Consider the following 17,847-nt stretch of genomic DNA (forward strand, 5'->3'; position numbering starts at 1 on the left):
ATTGATGACATCCTTGTAGCTCTACACGTTTTGTGGTTTAATACCACTCTTCAGCAGCGGATGCCAAAAACTCTGTAAAAAGTATAAAATGTTTCAATAATCTATTGGTCGACTAAAATCGCATACATTCAAATTAAAAGGGAGGAAATAGTTGACCAACCCTATTGTTACTTACAAGGTGACTCATTGGCATTGTGCGGTCCTGTGGATGCAGGGCATCGCATGTGCCTTTCCCGGGAGCTGTGGTGGTAATCCCCGCGGTCCTGCCAAACGCACCACACACATCCCCATATAAAAATGAAGCGCAATATGGTGAAAGAAAGTAAGTGGTGACTGTGTTGCTGTGATTGCTGTGTACTGATAGCCTAAGACCCACTAAAGATAGGGAAGCAATCTCAGAGGTTTCCAAACACGTGATTACGATCTAAACTATGACAGGACAAATGTCTAACTCACTTTGTAGGGATTTCCGCAAAATTACAATATAACAGTAATAAAAAAAAATTCTTGAACCCCTTCATGACCAAAGGTATTCAAACATTTGTGACCAGGCCAAATACTGATGCTATAGTATGCTTTGGTTTACTCAACAATACCAAAATATTTTGCACATAATTTTATTAGCATACACAAGGCCTTTGTTTAGTTATTTGTATAGTGCTCAGTACCATTCTAACACAAGCACCTAAAGCAACAACCTGCTGCTGGGGTTTTACATAAACAGTTACTTTTTTTACTGGGCTTAGAATACTGTGCAACGACAAATGTAAAAAAGAGCAGTATTCTGCTGTAGGTAACATGCAAAACAGTGGACAGTGTGCATTGGTCTACAGTATATTATTGTTGGAAGCATGTGCAGAGAGCTTGAAACTGCTTGCTCTGTGGCATCCCCAGTGACTGTGGTGCCCTTGGCCATAACCTATGTGGCCTAGAGGCAAGTCTAGCCTTAGTACAGGGCACATACATTTTTTTAAATTTACTTTCACAGGCTTCAAATGAGTCAAATGAGTTCTGATTGCAAGGATACAGAAAGGTAACCTTCCTTTCAAAAAAGGTAATCTAAGTGAACTACTCATGGGAATACCAGAAAAAGGAACTAGGCTGGACATAGGGTCTAGAGCAGGGGTCTCCAAACTTTCTAAACAAAAGGCCAGTTTACTGTCCTTCAGACTTTAGGAGGGCCGGACTGTACCCAGTAGGAGTAGAAACAGTCCCAACGTCAGTGGGAAAGACTATGCCCCATTGTTTGTTTTAGTGAGAGTAATTGTGCTTAATTATTGGTGTAAGTGGGATGAATGGTGCCCCACTGTTGTCACGGGGCACCATCATTGCTGTCATTGGAAGGAAATGTGCCCCCTTCATTGGTGTCGGGGGGGGGGGGGATTATGGCCCATTGTTGGTATCAGTGAATGAAATAGGACCCCAAGGGCCAGGTAAAAGCAAGATAAGAGCCTTTAAAAAAATATAGAGCTTTGAAAAATAACAGGTGCCTCCGAAATACACGGAGTTGTCAGGTCCTCGTTAGGAAAGCGAGCAGCAGAAAATGTGACCTTATTGAATTAGAAAGTGTTCAGCAAAGGGCAAAAAAATTAATGAGGGTGATAGAGATCCTCAGGTATAGAGTTCAATTACACAGATTATAGTTATTCACTCTGAAGAAGAGGCACGTAAGAGGAGATATGAATATAACATATCAAAGGTGACTCTAGTTAGGGAGATAAACCTTTTACGCTAAGGTCCCTGAAGAGGACATGTGGCCACGATTTGAGGTTAGAAGAAAGGAGAACCTTAAATTGCGGAAAGGGTTCTTTACTGTTAGAGCAGTAAAATTGTAGAAATACCTCCGCCAAGAAGTAGCTAAGAGTGTCGACAAACTTCTAAAAACCTTTACATGTCTTTCTCAGGAAGCAGAATATACAGGGCTATTGTTAGAGAATAAAAAATCACATGCGTCTTTTTTCAACCTTACAAACTGTGTATCTAAGTATAACTGTTTCCAGATGACCTTTTAACCACTGCTGGATCGGAAGGTTTTACCCCCTTAATGACCAGGCCATTTTTTGTGTTACGGCACTGCGTTACTTTAACTGACAATTGTGCGGTTGTGTGAAGCTGTACCCACATAAAGGTTATGTCCTTTTTTCCCCATAAATAGAGCTTTCTTTTGATCACCTCTGCATATTTTATTTTTTGCGCTATAAACAAAAAAAAATATTTTTTACTTTCTGCTATAAAACAGCCAATGAAAAAAAAAAATGTAAAGAATCAAGTTTCATCAATTTAGGCCAATATATATTCTGCTACATATTTTCGGTAAACAAATCCCAGTAAGTGTATATTAATTGGTTTGCGCAAAAGTTATAGCGTCTACAGACTATGCAATTTTTTTATTTTTAGTTTTCAATAGTAATGGCGGCAATCCGCGATTTTTAGCCTGCGGTGGACAAATCGGACATCTAACGGACACTTAACACTTTTTGGGGACCAGTGACACTAATACAGTGGTCAGTGCTAAAATAAAATGCACTGTTACTGTACTAATGACACTGGCAAGGAAGGATTTAACATCAGGGGCGAACAAAGGGTTAAGTGTAACATCTGTAAACACAGCCCCCACTTGTAGGGTTTCACTGACTTTTAGCTTCGGGCCCTATGACCTGTGTTGCATTTAGGCTCTGAAGACCTATGAATATTTACTATGAATATAAAAGAGGTATAATTCCTCCTACCTTTTCACAGATCTCCTCCTGCTGAGGCAAGGTCACACTCTTGCTTCTAGCCTCTGGTGGAACTACTAAATGACAGTGCCAAGAGTAGGTCCAAAGAGGTGACATCCCTCAAAGGATAGGCAAACCAAATATTCATTGGATAGCTCATCAATGTTCCATCCACGTAGCCAGAGTGTCCTACGCATTTGTACAGACATCCGTCCCATGTGAGCTACACATTTCAAGGCTTGTAACAAGCTGTCATAACAAAAGCATAATGCTCCAGGCTTTAGCTATAGCTGCTCTAAAAAATGAGGAATCCTCTTTAAAGGTTTTTTTTTACGCATTCTAACATGATGTGCAAGATCAATGTTACTGCCAACATAGGGTGGAAGGCCAAACTAGTTGATTTTAGCTGGGATTTAAGTAGAAAATGCAACTGTTTGTCAGTAAAGTCCAGAAAGGTAGCTACCCCATCATCCCTTTTAGTGGTACTTCGGTTAATGTGGATAAATGGTACATCTAAGTTGGGTATAGAACACTGGTTTACAAGCCTCAATGGGAAAATAGTCTGCCATACATCCACGTGGGGACCAAGATCCTTCAGGGTGTTTCAAGCCTACATACAAGAATGACTCAAATAGCAGGTGAAGCGGAAAGGTCTTTGCAGCTGTAGGAGCTCTAAAAGACACATGGCTTGGAACGGCAGGCTGTTTCTCTGAATAAAGGGTGATACACACTGCAGCATTATGGTCTGAAACAACCCCCTGTGTATCAAGGTCAACAAGCTTGATAATCATAGACCCTAGGCTATAGGCCAGTGATGGCGAACCTTGGCACCCCAGATGTTTTGGAACTACATTTCCCATGATGCTCCACTACACTGCAGAGTGCATGAGCATCATGGGAAATGTAGTTCCAAAACATCTGGGGTGCCAACGTTTGCCATCATTGCTATAGGCTGTTACCTTCAGGCAATTGGACACTAGCACTCCCCCCAGGCAATTGGACACTAGCACTCCCCCTAGGTATATTACTATATGACTAGGGGCAAGAAATGAAGTAATACAGAGTAATAAAGAGGAGAGGGTGTCCTGTGTCCTGTACAGTATTCCAAGATATTAAATTTACAGATAAATCTAAATTCCTTTCATCCTAATCCACAGCACAGGACATAGGCTGGATATTCATAGACCCCGGGACATCCCTGAGCAATGAAACAGAGGGGTGGGCAATAACAAGGCAGGTAGAACAATGCAAAAAGGCCTAATAAAAACACACAAAAGATCAAAGGCCCAAATCAGCGTGCAGCTGAAAAAACCTTGCGGCCATATGCTGCATCCACGGGGATCTGGACGTTCACCTGGTAAAACCTGGAGAAAGTATGAACCCAAAAACCAGGCGGCAGAATTATAAAGCTGGACAAGCAGGTGATTAATGTTAGAAAACTCAAGAAACCCCAACTGATCTGGATGAGTGAGCATATACAGGTACTGGAGGTACAGTCCCTTACCTTTGACAGCATAAGCCCTCACAAGGAGTTGTCCTATTCACCTTGCAATATTGGACTTAGAAGCAGAGTGTGCTTTATGAAACCCTGTCAGCAATACAAAAAAAAAAAAAAGAGGCCGTGGCTGTGAGATAACTCTGACAGCTTTGACCTGACCATGTCCAGCCAATAGAAACAATTTTTTTGGGGCGTGTGGAGCAGGACACAAAGAAGGACAATGTCCTCAGTTTGAGTATCAACTAAAATACAGATAAAAATGGGAGCAAAACCATGAACCATTTATACACAATTGCCGACTCACCATATGCTTTGGTGCGGTCTGCCTAACTAGCATAACTGAATCTAAAGAAAAACTGGACTAAGGGAAGTCCAACATGAAAGTAGTTACCTCCAATGGACCAGGCGGATTAACTTATTTTATTAAATACTGTATAGTACAAAAATTACAAACTGTATCTTACAAAAGTCAGTACACTACTTACATTTTTGTAAGTATTTTATTAAATGTTTTCATGTGAAAACACTGAAGAAATTACACTTTTCTACAATATAAAGTAGTTAGTGTACAGCTTGTATAACAGTGTAAATTTGCTGTCCCCTCCAAATAACGTGACACACAGCCATTAATGTCTAAACCGCTGGCAACAAAAGTAAATACACACCTAAGTGAAAAGTTTCCAAATTGGGCCCAAAGTGTCAATATTTTGTGTGGCCACCATTATTTTCCAGCACTGCCTTAACCCTCATGGTCATGGAGTTCACCAGAGCTTTACAGGTTGTCACTGGAGTTCTCTTCCAATCCTCCAAGATGACATCATGGAGCTGGGGGATGTTCGAAACCTTGCACTCCTAAGCCATCTGTTTGAGTATGTCCCACTGATGCTCAATAGGGTTTAGGTCTACAGAAATGCTTGGCCAGTCGATCACTTTTACCCTTAGCTTCTTTAGCAAGGCAGTGGTCATCTTGGAGATGTGTTTGGGGTCGTTATGTTGGAATACTGCCCTGCTGCTCAGGCACCGAAGGGAGGAGATCATGCTTTACTTCAGTATGTTACAGTACATGTTGACATTCATGGTTCCCTCAAACTGCAGCTCACCAGTGCCAGCAGCACTTCTGAAGCCCCAGACCACGACACTCCGACCACCATGCTTGACTGTAGGCAAGACATACTTGTCTTTGTACTCCTCATCTGGTTGGCGCCACACAAACCCGACAACATCTGAACCAAATAAGTTTATCTTGGTCTCATCAGACCACAGGACATGGTTCCAGTAATCCATGTCCTTAGTCTGCTTGTCTTCAGCAAACTGTTTGCGGGCTTACTTGTGCACCATCTTTAGAAGAGGCTTCCTTCTGGGACAACAGCCATGCAGACCAATTTGATGCAGTGCACAGCGTATGGTCTGAGCACTGACAGGCTTACCCCCCAACCCCACCCCTTCAAACTCTGCAGCAATGCTGGCAGCACTCATAGGTCTATTTCCCAAAGACAACTTTTGGATATGATGCTGAGCATGTGCACTCAACTTCTTTGGTCGACCATGGCAAGGCCTGTTCTGAGTGCAACCTGTCCTGTTAAACCGCTGAATGGTCTTGGCCACCATGCTGCAGTTCAGTTTCAGGGTCTTGGCAATCTTCTTATAGCCTAGGCCATCGTTATGTAGAGCAACAATTCTTTTTTTCAGATCCTCAGAGACTTCTTTGCCATGAGGTGCCATGTTGAACTTCCAGTGACCAGTATGAGAGCGCGAGAAAACCAAATTTAACCATTTCTGGACCGGAAGATTTTCCCGCTTAATGACCAGGCCATATTTAGCGATTCAGCACTGCATTACTTTAATGGACAATTGCGCGATCATGGGATGCTGTACCCTAATAAAATTGATGTCCTTTTTCCCCACAAATAGAGCTTTCTTTTGGTGGTATTTGATCACCTGTGCGATTTTTATTTTTTGCGCTATAAACAAAAAAAGAGCGACAATTCTGAAAAAAAAACAATATTTTTCACTTTCTGCTATAGAACATTCTCAAGAAAAAAAAAAAAAAAAAAAAATTTTAGGTCAATTTGTTTTCTGCTACATATTTTTGGTAAAAAAAAAAAAAATCACAATAAGCATATTTTGATTGGTTTTCGCAAAAGTTATCACGTCTACTAACTACGGGAAAGATTTGTAATTTTTATTGTTTTTTTTTCTTTACTAGTAATGGCGGCGATCTGCGATTTTTAGCGGAACTGCAACATTGCGGCGGACAGATCGGACCCCTAACTGACATTTTTGACACTTTTGGGAGGACCAGTGACACTACAGTAATCAGTGCTAAAAATATGCACTGTTACTGTAATAATGACTGGCAGGGAAGGGGTTAACACTGTGGGTGATCAAGGGGATAAATGGGAGCCTAGGGGAGGGATTCTAACTGAGGGGGGGGCGTGGCTTGTGGAATGATCATAGAGACCTGTGTTCCTATATAGAAGGATCACAGTCGCTCTGTGATCATTCCAGGGTAAAGAACGGTCAACTGTGTTTACAACAGCTGCCCGTCCTTTTCTCTCAGCGGGGAATGATCGCGGGTGTCAGGCGGCAATCAGAGCCACCTGCCCCATGCATCCGTGTCCCCGCTGCCGGCGCGCGACCGACGTAGATCTACTTCGGTATTTGCGCAGGAGGGCCGCACTGCCACAGTAAATAGGCGGCGGGCGGCCGGTAAGAGGTTAACACACCTGCTCCCATTCAGACCTGAGACCTTGTATCACTAACAAGTCACATTATACTGGGGAGGGAAAATGGCTAATTGGGTCCAATTTGGACATTTTCACTTAGGGGTGTACTCACTTTTGTTGCCAGCGGTTTAGACAATAATGGTGTGTTGAGTTTTTTTGAGGGGACAGAAAATTTACATTGTTATACAAGCTGTACACTCACTACTTTATATTGTAGCAAAGTGTAATTTCTTCAGTGCTGTCACATGAAAAGATATAAAATATTTACAAAAATGTGAGTGGTGTACTCACTTTTGTGAGATACAGTATATACTATTTTACCATAAGTATTGGGTCGCCTGTCTTTACATGCACATGAACTTTAATGGCATCCCAGTTTTCGTCCATAGGGTTCAATACTGACTCTTCTGGGAAGGCTGTCCACAAGGTTTAGGAGTGTGTCTATGGGAATAATTGACCATTCTTCCAGAAGCACATTTGTGAGGTCAGGCACTGATGTTGGACGAGAAGACCTCCTTCGCAAACAACTGATGACACACTCGTTGTTAAGGATGCTGCGGCCGGCTTCCCTGACCGCTCCTTAACAACCAGCTATTCACTGTGCCCTGATCAGGGCTTAGCATGCACTGTGCAGCGCACAGTGCATTGTGGGGTGCTCGGCGGGATGTCGCCACGCAAATTTCGGTGTTTGCTAAACGGACAAACAGGCGATGTTCGGGCCAAACTTATGCTCAGTCATAACCGTTTGCCCCACACTAGTGCCAGGGTTCGGCATGTGGAGGACAGGGTTGATACAGAGCCTTGAAAAAGTAATCATACCCCTTGAAATTTTACACATTTCGTCATGTTACAAACAAAAACCTAAAATGTATTTTATTGGGATTTTATGTGCTAGACTAACACTAAGTGGCACATAATTGTGAAGTGGAAGGAAAATGATAAATGGTTTTCAAATTGTTTTTACAAATAAATATCTGAAAAGTGTGGTGTCCATTCGTATTCAGCCCCCCTGAGTCAAGACTTTGTAAAAGTTTGGAGAACCATCTTTTGTTGCAATTACAGCTGCAAGTCTTTTTGGGTATATCTCTACCAGCTTTGCACATCTACAGGGGTTGAAGTTTTTGCCCATTTTTCTTTGAAAAATAGCTCAAGCTCTGTCAGATTGGAGCACAAGAGCACTATTTATTATCGATTATACTAGATATATTTGGACTTTTGTATATTTTGGTTTCTATGGGTTTACATGATGCTAGCACTGTTTTTTTTTTTTTTTGTATTTTCAAGTTCCGCGCACATGGCTAATGTGTAAGGTAAAGTCTACAGGCTTGAAAAGCACAGTTTGTAAATGGATAAAAAAAACTGGCTAAAAGACCAAATTCAGGGAGTAGTGGTTAATGATTCTTACTCTGAATGGTCTAAGGTTATTAGCAGTGTACCCCAAGGTTTAGTGTTGGGACCCATACTTTTAAATATATTTAAAAATTATATAGGGTCTGGGATTAAAAATGGGATTTTTGACTTACCGTAAAATCCATTTCTCTGATGTTCATTGACAGACACAGCTACAGATTTTTCTTAAACATTGGGTTATACGGGGCGTGGCCTGGAACGTGATGGGATAAGTCGCATGTGGTGAGAGCTCCGTCTACCCGGTCTCCGTTATACTCATCCTGACCCGATATCCTGGACTTTACTCACCTTTTCTCGTTCCCCGTCTTCTCCTGATCCTCCGGGTACTATGTCTCCGCCTAAGAGAGGCACGACGGCCGGTTCCCAGCTTGAGAAGTTTCGCCGGCAGGATCCGGCCTCGCCGGCCCAAGATGGCGCCGGCTCCTCCACCCCGCCAAAGCCTACGACGGAGGAGACATCCAGGGTGCTAGAGGCCATCTCCCTATGTCAAAGTACCCTTACCTCCAAGATCGAGGAGGTCAAGATCGACATCTCGTTGATCAGGCAGGATATGTCCGCGCTGAGAGACCGGGTCACTGAGGCTGAGACACGGATCAGTGCGGCTGAAGATATCCTGCATCCCCTGCAGCACTCCGCCGAGGACATCACACGGCAACTTCAGCAGCTCCATTCCAAGCAGGATGACATGGAGAACCGGTTGCGAAGGTGCAACCTTCGGTTTATTGGCCTGCCTGAGCGTGCTGAAGGTACTGATTCGGCTGGATTCCTGGAGGATCTCCTTGTGCAGTGCTATGGACGTGACTCTTTCTCGGTGATGTTTGCGGTGGAGAGAGCCCACCGCATCCCTGCACGTCCCCCTCCCCCTGGTGCCCCGGCCTGCACACTTATTGCCAAGTTCCTCAACTTTCGGGATAGGGACAAGATTCTTCGCCTCTCCAGAGACAAGGGGAACATTCCCTTCCAGCAGGGCCATGTCGCTGTGTTTCCGGATTTCTCTGGGGAGGTTCAGCGCCAACGGGCTCGGTTCCTGGAGGTGAAACGCCGCATGAGAGCTCTACATTTAAAATATGCCATGTTATATCCAGCTCGCCTTCGGGTGGAAGTGGATGACCGAGTTCAATTCTTTGAGGACCCTGCCTTGGCCATGGACTGGTTAGACCGGCGTAATGTGGCCCCTACCTGAAGCCCCTCACTTCCCCTGCTGACGGTCTTGGACTGTTTCCTTCCCTTTTGAATCTCCTGCTGAAGCGCCGAGGGATTCCGGATGGATGTGCCTGATGCCTGGTCGGCCTGTCCTTTTGTGCTTCCCCCTAATTTTGTTTCTTTATCCCCCCCTTTTTTTTTTTTTTTTGGACTCTCTGGTACCCTGGTTTGTCTTTCTGTCTCGTGCCCGGAGACCGTTCATACTGTTTGGAGGGGAAACCTTTTTTTCTTTTTTCCCTCCCTCGCATTATGGGAACTGTACAATTTTTTTCGTTACCGTTATTACTGTTTTTTTGGGTAGCATTGTTTGGCTCTAATGGACCTACTGTGCGATCCTGTTCCTTTTGGAATGAGATTTGTTCTCTCTCCACGTTACTCAGTGAGACTTTCGCCCCTGATTACTGCTGTTGGATTTTTTATGTTTTTCTTATTTTTACTCCTGACTGATTTTTTTATTTTTACAAGCTATCCGTGTGAATTTGGAAATGCCTTAAGTATAGTGCCCCTGTCCTCACCTGTCCCCTGTCATGGGGCTCAGGTGGGATGCCGGCGAAATGACTTATATGCTGTTTTTTCTTTGTCTGTTCTGTTTGGGGATTATGCTTGCACATGTTGGGGGTGGTGCAGAGCCGGGTGGGTTAGGGGTTTCTGTTTTTTCTGTTTTTTTTGCTGCCATGGGGTCCCCACATGCTGTTTTTCTGTGCCTCTTGTCTAACCTTGCCCTTCGGGGCCTCCTATGCTGCCAGTGCGTACCGTGTCATGTCCACCTTGCTAGCTTGGGGGGCTCCCCCCTGCTGCTGGTAGGGTCTGCTGCCACAGGTTTTTTATTTTTTCAATGTCATCTTTAACCTTTTTGACTTGGAACGTCAGAGGTCTTGGGGATAGAGTGAAGCGTACGGCTGTTTTTTCCTACCTGAAACGTCAGCACGCTGACGTGATTATACTAGCCGAGACTCACGCTGCTGGATCCATGCAACTCGCGCTACGGCGCCCATGGATTGGCTGGGCGTTTCACTCTACCCACACCACCTTTTCCAGGGGGGTCTCGGTATTGGTGGCCAAGTCGGTTCAGTTCGCCGTTCATGAGGTTGAGCTGGACCCTCAGGGCCGATATGTCTTCTTACGGGCTGTTGTTGATAATTCACCTGTGTTGCTTCTGGCATGGTACATCCCGCCCCCCTATTGCTCAGGTGTCCTCACAGAGGGGTTTTCCTTCATGTCTCGACACCCGACTGTTCCAGCCGTATGGCTTGGGGATTTTAATGCTGTGCTGAATCCGGGCCTAGATAGGCTTGGGCAACCCGGGAGTGACCCTCTTCCCCTTCATGATACCCGTTTTGCTCGTATGTTGTCAGATTTTGCACTAGCAGACACTTGGAGGCACCTTTACCCTGCCCGCAAGGCATATTCATGTTTTTCGTCTACTCACTCATCCATATCCCGCATTGATCTCATTCTGGTTTCCCGTCATCTCCTTCCCAGGCTGCAGGGTGCATTTTTCTGCCTGCGCATATTATCTGATCATGCCCCGTATTGTGTTACTCTCCGTAGGACGGTAGTACCCCCCGTAGTGATTTGGAAGCTTAACCCCTTCTGGCTGACTATTTTGACGAGTATTGCCAAGCTGGGGGGTGAGTGGCAGTTCTACTTTGCCTCCAACGCGGGCTCGGCCTCTCCAGTGCATGTCTGGGATATGTTTAAAGCACACGCTAGGCGGTTGCTTAGCGAGCATGTTAACAGGCATAAGCGGGGGGGCGAAGCTTCCTATGCTCAGGCCCTGACTCGGTTTAGCGAGTTGGAGGCTGACTATGTGGGGGCCCCCTCCCCTGCTGGCTTGGCTGATGTTAGATTGCAGACTCGAGTCGCTGACCAGTTATGTTATGAGAGGGCCAAGCGTCGTATGTTTTTTGCGAAGCAGCGGTTTTTTGAACATGGGGAATGCCCGGGTAGATTACTAGCATATCTTGCACATCTTGACTCCCGACCCCCTGTCGTGGTTTCACTCCTTTCCCCTTCGGGGGATTTGGTGTCGAAACCGGCGGCAGTGGCGGAGGAGTTTGTCGCGTTTTTTTCGGACGTCTACAAGACTAGGGCGAAGTATTCTGATTTGGAGCTCCGAACGTTTCTTGATCAGTTTTCTTTTCCTACACTGACTGATGAACAAATTAAAACTCTTGAGGCTCCCATTACGGAAACGGACATAGCTACTGCAATTTCCCTTTTTGCACGCTCTAAGGCCCCTGGATCAGATGGCCTGCCGGTGGAATTCTACCAAACCTTCTCTGAGGTCTTGGTCCCTAGGCTTCTCGAAGTATATCAGGCGGCCTTTGAGGCGAGTGCTCTCCCGGACTCTATGACAGAAGCACTTATTGTGCTTATTCCTAAACCAGGTAAGGATCCTCATCAGCCGGGCTCGTACAGACCGATCTCCTTGTTACAAATAGATGTCAAGATTTTAGCAAAAGTATTGGCTCTGCGTCTGAACAAAGTGATCCTTTCGCTTGTTCACGCAGATCAAACAGGGTTTATGCCTGCGAAAAATACTGAGTTTAACACCAGGCGTTTGCATATGAACATCCAGGCATCCCATTCGCAAGTTGGCACCAGGGTGATAGTATCGCTAGATGCAGCCAAGGCGTTCGATTCGGTGGAATGGCCATACCTCTGGCAATGTCTACGTTGTTTTGGCTTCGGCCCTAATTTTGTTAAGTGGCTTTCCATACTTTATACTTCCCCGAGAGCGCGGGTGGTGGTGAATGGATGGACCTCTGCTGCTTTCCCCCTTTCGAGGGGGACGCGTCAGGGGTGCCCCATCTCTCCCCTTCTATACGCCTTGGCTGTTGAACCACTTGCTATGGCCTTGCGGGACCACCCTGGTGTCACTGGCTTGAGTTCAGGTGCTCTGGAGGAGAAGGTCGGGCTGTATGCTGATGACATGGTCCTGTACTTGGCTGATTCTGGATCCTCCCTGACTACTGCCCTCCGCCTTATCGAGGACTTTGGGACCTTCTCGGGTTTGAAAATCAACTGGGATAAATCCCAGATATTGCCTATTGATCTCTTTCCACCCCCACTGGAACAGGCATCCTTGCCCTTGCAGAGGGTTAGTTCGCTCAAGTACCTGGGAATTCAGGTGTCTTGTGACCTTTCGGATTATGTCCCTCTGAATGTTGAACCCCTGATCTCCTTGACCAAAAGTAAGACGCAGACCTGGTCTAAACTGCCCTTGGGTGTCATGGGTCGTATAGGTTTAGTGAAAATGGTGTTGTTGCCCAAGATTCTGTATATTCTCTGGCACTCGCCGGTTTATATTCAATTGAAATATTTTCGGGTTTTGGAATCTGTTCTTAAGTCTTTCATATGGGGTTCGTCCAGACATAAGTTGTCTTGGAGGGCGCTGAAGTGCCCAACTAGGCTGGGAGGCCTGGCAGTCCCTGACCTCGGCTTGTACTATATTGCTGCACAACTCTCTCATTTTTTCTATTTTGACAAACTTGACAGGCTACGCTTTGAATCTCTTGTCTGTGCGCAATCCCCTGGCCATTTCCCACACCCCTTCTGTGATATCCTCAGAGGTCTTGGGGGAACGCCGGGGGGTTCCGGTAGGCATACCTTTCAGTTTCATACCAAACGGATTTGGGATCTGGCAGTGGTGAAATTGGGGTGCCCCCTATTCCATGACGATACACCCCTGTGGTTCAACAGGCATCTAAGGGAGCTGTTGCTGATCCCTGACCCGAGGATATGGATACAGCATGGCATTTATCTCTTGTCCCATGTGCTCCACGATGGTCGCCTCAAATCGTTTGACAGGCTGAAGGCTGAGTTCCATTTACCGAATTCTATGTTTTTCCGATTTCTTCAGTTGCGCCACGCCTTCTCTGCACAGTTTGGTGACGCTTGTCCCCATTTGCAGCCTTTGGATGTTCTGCTGGTCGCGAAGGGGGACAACCCACGGCAACTGATCTCTATGTTTTATGATATGCTTCTTAACCCCTCGTCGACGCAGTTGGCCTATGCTCTTAAGGCCCCCTGGGTAGACTGTGCTGGTGACGTGGATGATGATGATTGGAGTGAGGTGCTGGAGGTGGGTAAATTGGTGTCTCCCAAGATGTCTGACAGGTTGACACAAACTTATATTTTACATAGATGCTATCTTACACCTGTCAGGATGGCGAAATTTGATCCTTCCCGTTCCCCTGATTGCCCCAAATGCCTCCTGTCTCCCGGGACATTTGAGCATTTAATTTGGCGATGCCCTCGTATTAATGGTTTCTGGCAACAAATTGTTCAGTTCCTACATGACCAAATGGGGCTCCCCGGTCTCTTTGGACCCTAGGCAATGCCTACTAGGTTTGTTCCCAGATTTAGAAGTTGACAAAAAGTCTTTGAAATTTATTCACGAAACGTTGTTTAGTGCCCGTAAGCTGATAGCTCGCAGCTGGGTGCAGTCCTCGCCTCCTACCCTGGCCGCGTGGATTGCTGACATCAACGCTACCCTCCCATATAAGAAGCTGATTTATGTTGGTAGGGGGTGTCCTGCTAAGTACAATAAAATTTGGGATAGATGGCTACAGTCGTCGCTGACATGTGCAACCTAGGAGTCCACTCTTCATATCGTGTAGATGAGGTTGTGCTTCGCTCCACAGTGTGCACTGGCTGGGTGTTGAATCACATGGTGAGGCTTGGATGGGCCCTTGTGGCCCGGGTGGGGGTCCCCATGGCAGTTTTTTGTTTTTTTTAATGGGAATTTGTTGGGGGGGGGGTTTTCTTTTGTTGTTTATGTCTATGCTACTCAGATATGGTCGACAGTACTGCATTTATCACCTGTGTTTTTTATATTTGCTGTACAATTTTTTTTGGTTTAATAAACTTTGACTTTGATTCAAAAAAAAAAAAACATTGGGTTATACGGCCTCCTACAGGAGTAGGACACTAGGAAGGAAAAAACTTGACTACGCCTATGGGCAGTCCCAGGGTGTATACACCCACTCTCAGCTATAGGCACTCAGTTTTGTTACAAGCAGTGTCAGAAGAAAGCCAACTCCACAGAGGGTTGGGTGCTGTGTCCATCAATGAATATCAGAGAAATGGGCTTTACAGTAAGTCAAAAATCCCATTTTCTCTTTAGTTCATTGACAGACAGCTCCTGATTCTTCTTAACCATTGGGACGTCCCAAAGCAGTGTTAAACATGAGGGGTGGGAAAACATCAGAAAAAAATTCCCAAGGCTAACCATAGCCAACCAGGTAGCAGAGCTCAACCATAAACAACTGGAGCTCACCTGAAAAACAATACACCCTCAAAGAGGACCAGGTCCTGTAAACAGCAGCCAGCAAAACCTTGTGGCAAAAAGAAGCATCCACAGATGCTAATACAACCACTTTACAAAAAACTTGTAAAAGTGTGCACCGACGACCAGGTTGCAAAACCTGCGTCATTGACGCTTGAAGACAGGAAGCCCAGGAGACATTAACCACTTAAGCCCCGGAGGATTTGGCTGCTAAAAGACCAGGGGGTATTTTGCGATTCGGCACTGCGTGACTTTAACGGACAATTGCGCGGTCGTGCGACACTGTACCTAAACGAATTTGACGTCCTTTTTTTCCCACAAACAGAGCTTTCTTTTGGTGGTATTTGATCACCTGTGCGATTTTTTGATCACGCGCTATAAACAAAAAAAGAGCGTCAATTTTGCAAAAATAACAATATTTTTCACATTTTTTTATATGAAATTCCCAAAAAAAAAAAAGTAAAAATCAAAATTTTTTAACATTTTCGGCCAATTTGTTTTATGCTACCTATGTTTGGTAAAAAAAAAAAAATCGCAAAAAGCGTATTTTGATTGGTTTGCGCAAAAGTTATCGCGTTTACTAACAAAGGGAATGATTTTTGTAATTTTTGTTGTTTTTTTTTCTTAACGCGTAATGGCGGCGATCTGCGATTTTTTTTGCGGTACTGCGACATTGCGGCGGACAGATCAGACCCTTGACTGACATTTTTGACACTTTTGGGGTTACCAGTGACATTTCTACAGTAATCAGTGCTATATATGCACTGTTACTGTAAAAATACACTGGCAGTGAAGGGGTTAACTTTATTTGAGAGGGAGGGGCTGTGTGTGTCCCTAGGGGCGTGATTCTAACTGTGATTGGCTGTGGCTTGAGGTGTAGTTACACTGATCAACGGTTCTACATAGTAGAACCGTATGATAAGTGTTTCTACACAGGGAGAACTGACAGGCAGCTTGTTTACACAAGCTGCCTGCCTTTCTCCCGCCGATCACCGAGTGACCACACTCATCGGGTCCGCTCATCGGGTCCGCCGGTCACACGCGCGGGGGGGGGCGTGACCGTGCGGGAGCGCGCCGCCGGCGGCGCGCGCTCGCTCCCCAGACCCTCCCAGGCTAGTGACATACCGATGCGTCACTCTGCCTGTGAGGGGTTGACCGCCGCAGCATGTGTTCGTGCGGCGGTCAGCAAGCGGTTAAGCACCCTAGTAGAGTGCGCCTAAACAGGGAAAGGAGGGACCTGACCCCTGATAATGGAAATGGTTGCAGAAAAAGTGGACAACCCTTTGTGAGGTCCGTCCGTCAACATAGAGTCTGACTTCCTAACAGACTCCGTAGCTGCCAGGTACACCCTAATTGCCCGGACCACATCCAAGACATGCAAGGTCATTTTCTTTAGACGTTTAGGCCTGGGACACAGGGAAGGCAACACAATGTCTTCATTCAAATGACAGTCAGAGACCACCTTAGGAAGGAATGACAGACAGAGGCAAAGCACTACCCTATCTTTGTGAAAACACCATAAGGTGAACGACAGGATAACACTGTCATTCCCGATACCCTGCATTAAGAGATGATTCTTCTGGGGCAACGTAAGCAGTAACCTCTCCAATATTTTCAAAGAGAAGCTTCAGTAGAGCTGAAAACACCACATTAAGATTCCAAGGCAGCAACAGAGCCCGCACTGAAGGAACCAAATGTCAGACACCCTGAAGAACAGGTACGCACCAGAGAGTGAGTGGCCAAAGGTCGTTGGGAAAAAAATGCCAAAACCCGATACCTGGCCCTTGATGGTACTCAAGGTAAAATTTTGTTCCACCCCCCCATTGAAGGAAAGTTAAGAACGGATCCACCGAGAAGGAGCGAGGATTAACCCCAAGAAACTCACTTCCACGTATGATGGCAGATCTTCCTAGAGGCAGATTTCCAAGCTTTTATCACCGATTCGAATAAACGTCAACCCTTCAGCACCTGGCGTTCAACAGCCAAGTCGTTGCTATAAAGGCAGGATGGAAGATTAGTCCTTGGGACAGCAGATCCTCCCTGAGAGGAATTCCCCAAGGAGCATCTGCGACCAACTATACCAGATCAGCATACCAAGACCGGCGAGACCAGTCTGGATCCACTAGAATGACCGGAATCCCTTCTGCCTGAATCCTGCACAGGAGTCATGGCAGAAGTTTAAGAGGGCTGGAACGAATAGGTCAGCCCACCCCTGAAGACGATTGTCCAATGAGCCAGACAAAGTCTGATCACTCGGCATTTCAGTACACTAATCGGTAGTCCAGAGTCCAAAACCCCTGAGCACGTCTGTGCTGAAGACGCCTCTCCACCTTGGACAGGCTGGCATCCATGGAAACAACCGTCCAGTACAGGAGGAGAAGGATTTTCCTTGTCGAAGTGCCAGAGAGCAAAGCCACCTCTCAAGACCCAGGATCCTTGACCCATTTCCCCAGAATCTCTTTTGCAGAGATTTTGTGTGGAATTGTGCAAACAGACCGCCTCAAAAGGTGGACACCATCAGGCCCAGCAAGTGCATGCAAGCCCTGAGGGATGACCGTCTGCTAAACAACAGATGCTGAATTGCATCTTGCAATGTCTGGATTTTTTCCAGAGGAAGAAACACTCCGGCTGAGGCCGAATCCAGAGTCAGACCCAGATAGGCCATTTTTTGTGGCCAGAGTAGACTCCTGAATGTTCAGGATCCCACTGTCACAAACCTGGTTGGAGGCTAAGGTGACGAGAGGGCTCCCCTTGCGGCAGAGGGTGCTGTGCCAAAAGGTGCACGGGTTGTCTGCAGGTGTAGCTGTGTCAGGAATCAGATCTGCAGTAGATAAGACAGTCACTTGGATCACTGGAAGTGCAGGCAGGTTAGTGCAATCAAGGTCAGAAGCCAGGCCGAGGGTCAAACACAGGTAGTCAATCAGGAGCAGGCAGGGCGAAGTCCGTAAGGCAAGCCAGGTTCAGAGCAGGAGAAAGCCAGAGCAGGTCAAGGATAGCTGG

At 45.9% G+C, this 17,847-nt stretch overlaps 1 protein-coding gene across 1 annotated transcript in view; it reads right to left on the bottom strand.

Annotated features, from left to right (window-relative positions):
• Nucleotides 1-17,847, bottom strand: part of STX17 (syntaxin 17) — a 194,427-nt gene that overhangs the window by 76,037 nt on the left and 100,543 nt on the right. The window lies entirely within an intron of this gene.

This window comes from Pelophylax lessonae (genome assembly GCF_965119305.1).
Source record: "Pelophylax lessonae genome assembly, chromosome: 5".
Classification (NCBI taxonomy): domain Eukaryota; kingdom Metazoa; phylum Chordata; class Amphibia; order Anura; family Ranidae; genus Pelophylax; species Pelophylax lessonae.